The sequence below is a fragment of the Belonocnema kinseyi genome, chromosome 4 (genome assembly GCF_010883055.1).
Source record: "Belonocnema kinseyi isolate 2016_QV_RU_SX_M_011 chromosome 4, B_treatae_v1, whole genome shotgun sequence".
NCBI lineage: Eukaryota > Metazoa > Arthropoda > Insecta > Hymenoptera > Cynipidae > Belonocnema > Belonocnema kinseyi.
Window position 1 is genome coordinate 35,686,728 of NC_046660.1, and position 6,505 is coordinate 35,693,232.

The window sequence follows — 6,505 nt, forward strand, 5'->3', positions numbered from 1 at the left end:
AGGATAATTAGAAAAAATCGGTGAATTAACTTGATATCTTTAAAATCGCTTGAGATTTCATTGAAATTCTTTAATAATTTATTTAAAAATATTTTTTATTTCATTAAAATCATTAAAAACTGGTTAAAATTAGTAGAAATTCCTTGAAATCTTTCAACTCCTTGTGTATTCCTTCAAAATATTTGAAATAATTGAAAGTTAGAAATTCTTAAAAGTCATTTAAAATCCCTTTAAAATAAAAAAGGTTAAATTCATTGCCCAAAGTTATCCAGAAATTTCTTAAAAAGTGTAAAATCCCCTAAAATCGTAGAAGCATTTGGAGGTTCTATAAAAATCCCTAAACATTGTGAAATTTTTTTAAATTCCTTAAAATCCATTGAAATCCATTTGAATATTTTTAAATCATTTAAAATCTTTAAAGTTTGTTGATTTGTATAAATTCCTTTAAAATACATTTATTTTATTCGCCAAAATTCTCTAGAAATTTGTTGAAATACCTCAAAATAATTTAAATCTTTGGAAATCGTTATAATCCATTAGGAAAGTAGAAACCATTTGAAAACCATTTGAAAATCATTGGAAATATTTGAAAAAAATCCTTTAAATCTTGTGAAATTGCTTAAAATCCCTTAAAATCTTTTTAATGGCTAGGAAACCCCCTGCAATTTCACCAAATTTAATTTATTTTAAAGTTTTCTCTAGAAATTCTTTAAATTAAGGATTTATATCTTTGCAAATATTAGAGTATTTTTTTAAATCTTTATAAATTTTTGAAATTTCTTGAAAACTCTTGGAATCTGTTAAAATAGTTTAAAATCTTCACAGTCTATTAAACTCCCGTAAATTCTTTTATTTAAATGGAGGTCTTGTATACGATTCCTCAATTCTTGGAAATTTCTTTGAAATATCTTCAAATATTTGGAAATCCTCAAAATTCTTCGATATTCTTTGACATTTTCCAATCTCTTCAAATTTTTCGAAATCTTTTAAAATAATTTAAAATCCTTTAAATTTTGTAAATTTCTTCATTCCCCTTGAAAATTTAGAAATCTATAGAAAAACCTTGAAATAAAATTTATTTTATTCCCTAAAGTTCTGTAGAAATTTTTTAAATCCCACGAAAATCATTGAAATCTTTGGAAATCGTAAAAATATATTAAGATAGGTAGAAATAATTTAAAATCCCTTCAATATAAATTAAATGACCTTATATTCTTTAAATGTCTCTTTACAAAAAAAATTCAAATACCTTAAAATCCCTATTATTATTTGAAATAGCTAAAAATTCCTTAAGTTAAATTTTTTTTAAATCTCTAGAAAACACTTACAATCTATGAAAATACTACAAATTTCTTTCAAAATTGTAGATATCTCTATATCTTAGGAATATGGTAAAAACCAATAAAAATCTTTAATATATTTTTCAATTCTGTAAATTCTTAGCAATATTTGGATATCCTATAAAATCCCTTCAATCTTGTGAAGTTCTTTAAAATACCTCGAAATATTTGGAAATCGTAAACATTTTTTTGATATTCCTTGAAATTTTTTAAATCTCTTAAAATTCTTTGAAATGTTTTTAATTCACACAAAATCTTTAAAACTTTTTTCAATACTTGGAAATCCTCAAAATCGTTAAAATCCGTAGAAATCTCCTAAAATTTAATTTATTGATTCCCTAAAGGTCTCTAAAAATGGTTAAAATCCTTCAAAATTTATTGAGATTTTTAAGAATCGTAAAAATCGATTAAAATAAGTAGAAATAATTTAAACTCTAAAGTTAATCATTAAACTTCTCTTTCGAAAAACGTTTAACTCTCTAGAAATCTTGTGGAAATTGTTTAATTGTCTTAAAATCTTTAATAAAATAAAGTTATTTGAACATTTTTAAAATCGCATACTATCTTTGAAATCCGTAAAAATAAGTAGAAATGATTTGAAATTCCTTATATAAATATTAAATTAAACTTATTCATAAAAATTATCTTTAAAAAATAAAGTTCAAATCGCTAGAAATCCTTTAAATCTTGTGAAATTCTTTAAAATTCCTTGAAATCATTTAAATCTCTAGAAAACCCTTAAAATTTTATTTTATTTATTTTCAAAATTTCTCTAGAAATTCCTTAAATTAAAGCTTCAAATGTTGAAAATATTACAAAATTCTTTTAAATCCCTGGACATTTTGATATTCCTTGAAATTCTTTGAAATCGTTGAAATCTTCAGAAATCGCTTAAAATTAAATTTATTTTATTCCCTAAACTTTGATAAAAATTTGTGAAAATCCCTCAAAATCCATTGAAATCTTTGGAAATCATAAAAATCATTGGAAATGAGCAGAGATCGTTTAAAATCCCTTGAATGTAAATTAAATTAAACTTATTTTTGAAATTTCTCTAAAAACCATTCAAATTCTTAGGAATCTTGTGAAATTTCTTGAAATACTTGATTAAAATCCCTGGAAATCTTTTTAAAAAATCCCTTAAATTAGGGTTATAAATCTTGGGATATATAACAAAATTCTTTAAAATCCCTGGAAATTTTCAGAATCTCTTGAAATTTATTGGAATATTCGCCGTCAAACGGTACACTCCAACCCAGCGCACGTAAACGGTACACTGGTGCGAATTGGTTTTTTTTTTTGCAAAGTTAATATTAATTATTTAATATATTAAACATATAATAAACAACTAGCATATTCAACACATATTTAACATATATATTTAATATATGCGGGGATAATCTGCTGCAGCTGTGTTTGCGTAAAAGCCAACAAAATGAAAAAACTTTCGGTGCAAACTCGCACCAGTGTACCGTTTGAGGGTTAAAATAGCTTAAAATCTTTAAAGTCTTTTAATATATGAATAATTTTAAGTTCCTTTATATCTCTTGAGATTGTTCTAATATTTTATTTCTGTATTAAGTTTCTTTAAAGGATTTTGCTACAATCGCGAAAAATTTCTAAGAAATTCATTCTAAAAAAATCACTATAGGCCTATACTAAATATAATATTTTATATTATTATTTTATATTTTTTGTGAAGGTTTAAAAACTATAACAGGAACATTTAAACTTGTTGAACAGTTTTCAAATTCAGGATAAACTATTAGTCCCAACAAATTAGAAAAGAAGATAATAGCGAGTCCTCCATATCCTCCTTGCAATCTCAGGCCTGAATGTATCAAAGAATCGAAAAATGCAAGTTTTTTTAAAAATAATTATGTAATTAGAAAACGAATTGAGAGAAAGCCCAGTTTTAAGAATTTTAAGATAAGAGAAAGTTCATATTCTTAAATATTTTGTTGCTAAATTGAAGTGTTAGGAGAAACATCCATACAGTGGATAATCATTGATTAAAAATACTAATTTATTTAATAAAATTAATTTAATGAATAGTTAAGACACTATAGTCGTCAATAAATTTAAATTAATTATTTTTCTTTTATTTCTGCTCCTAATTAATGATTATCCACTGTAGGGAGGTTTCCTCTATAAATTAAAAATTATAAAAGGTTCAAAACCGAAATATTCAATAATTTTATGTTATAATAATGTTATAAATATTGTATAATTATGTTATAATAATTATTGTAGGTTGAAGCACATTACCTGAGGCATTGATATTTGCAGAAAATATAAATAAAAGTTGGAAGGAGATTTATCTAACTTTCACGTTTCTCAAAGTCTCACAATTCTAGAATTAATTTTTTTATGTCAAATGAATATTCCGAAACTTCCAGTTTCTCAAGTTAATAAATATACAAATAATTTATTTTGTAAAATTCGAGATTCTTCGAGTACAGTCAAGGATAGATAAATGACAATTCATTTGTGTAAATAAAAAAAAATTATCATATGAAAAATTTATTATAAGACTTGTAATTTTCCACCGGCTGGCCCGTTTGTTAAATTAAAAAAATATTTTATAAGAAACGAATTCCATTAGTTAATTATATCTTGAATTTAAAATTCTTCAAAGGAAAGTGGCACTCCATTAAAATTATTATTGGTTTTTTACGTTTATAATAATTAACTTTAAATATAGCGTGCCTTTTATTATAGAAAAATAAAAGTTTCAATTATTAGCTGAATTGGTTATATCAAAATTAATCAGATAAGTCGAATTTGAATCATTTATGCGAGGGAAACGTTTCTATAGTGGATAATCATTGAAAGCACAAATACGATTAAAATAATTGCGTCTTAACTATTAATTTAATTAAATTAATTATTTTACATATATCAATCGAAAATTGAAAATTACTTTTAAAATATAATTACTTTACCAATTAATTTTCTATTTGAAATAAAAAATGGATACATCATAAAAATAAAGGTATTAAAAATACGACAAATTTATAAAAATAATTTAAATTATCCCCTGGAACAAAAATGATTCAAGTTTTATACATAGTTGAAAAATCGAAAAGAATAAAATCGATTGGTTATTTTATCTCTGAGTTGAAACCAGTCGAAACTAAGAGAGAAAACTCCTAATTTTTTATCAATATAAACAAAATAATATATTCAATGGACCAATGAACACACAACACGTTGCTGCAAGCGCTGGAATAAAATTAAGTAGTCTTAAATACAGTATTTTTTAAGTGAATAAACTTCAGAACAATCAATGTTAAATGAAAAATGTAAATATGTATGCATAAATGTATATATGTAGTTTTAAAAAACTAGGCTAAGTTGCACCTTATTGTATTTTTGTGTCCAATTTTGATTTGATTTTGATTGATTACTAGGGATTTTACAAATTTCTAGATTCTAAAATTCTAATTCTAAAATCTTTGACTTTAAATATTTTCCATTTTGGTCTTCATTTTTAGGCATTTATTTTCAATTTAAACAATTTAAGAATGCAGTTTTACAGAACTTAAATAATTTTAAATTAAAAGTTATTTTATGTTATTAAATATTGGTTCAGTCTAAAATATTTAATTTTGAACCAATTCAATTTTTTAATTTTTTAATAAAAATAAGAATTATTTTTTAATATTTAGCAGTATTTGACTGTTCTTTTAAAATTAGAGAATATAATCTAAGTATTCAAAACCAAATAGTACGACACTGAGTTTAAACTTACAACTTTAATTATTCCATTAATTTTTTTAATTTGTAAGTGAATATGTTGATTTCAGATTTATAAATAACAACTAAAACTTGATTAATTTGGAAAAACTTGAAGGTTTTTTAAATTTTTTAAAGGTTTCAAAAGCATAAAAAGTCTCTTAAGATTCATAGGAAAATGTTTAAGAAGTTTTTATTTTGAAAAAGTAATTTTAGTAGAGTATTTAATATAATTTCAAAAAATTTTGAAAAATTTGAAAACAGAATCTCGACAATTTTAACGCAACTATTTTTAGTTATCGGAATTTAAAAAAAAATAATCCGAATCATTAAAATTAATATTGAAAAGTTCTGGAAAAATGTCTATAACTTAAAATTTGATATGATTTCAAAAAATGTTTGACAAAATATATATTTTTATTGATGATTTCGAAATAAAATGCTGAAGCTTTTAAAGGATTTTGAAATTATTCAAGATAGTAACAAATTTTCGTAAGATTCCTATGAAAATTTTTGATGATTTAAAGCATTGAAAATTGTAACGTAGATTTGTCATTTTTACCCATAAATATTTGAATTAAAATTTTGTCAAGTTGGAATATTTAAAGTTTAAAATTCAATAGTGATTTAGTTTGCACTTCAGTTTTGATTACTTGAAATGAAAAAATTGTTGGAAACCGGAAAAACCCCGAGAATTAAAAGATTTAAAAAAATAGTATTTAAAAATAAAAACAAGAAACTCAAATTCCATTGGTCACTTTATATTTTTTAAATGCTAAATACTATTAAAACGAAAAAATGTTTAGGTCTTTATAATCTTGAGAATTTATTTTTAAAAGTTTCCTAATTATCATAGATCCAAAACTGATCAATTTTCGAAATTCTCCGTTTACGATCCACTGAATCAAATTATGATTAAAAAATTTATCTTTTTCGAAATTGATAGTTTTAGTAGAATCAGAACTGCGAATTTTTTAACTTTAAAATAAAACTGATGTCACCCACTTGGTGAAAATCAATTCTTTTAAATGAAAGTGTAACTTTTCCAGATAAAAATTCATAATAATTTAAGTTGAAAATTAATCTCTTTAGTTGAATTTTAAATTATTTTATTCAAAATTCAACAATATAAAATAAAAAATAATTTTATACGGTGGCAAACACAACTGCTTTATTGCCAATTCAGTTAATTTTGCAGAAAATTCGACTATTTGTTGAAAACTAAACTTTTATGGTTAAAAATTCGTATTTGCGGGTTGAAAATCAACTCTTTTGTTGAAAATCTATCGCTTTTGGTAGAAATTAATCTTTTTTGGTCCAAAACAAAAATTGAAATTGAACTATTTTGTTAAAAATTTTCCTTTTTTTGGTTAAATATTAATTTTTAGACTGACTATTTAACTATTTCATTTTTTGAAAATTCACCT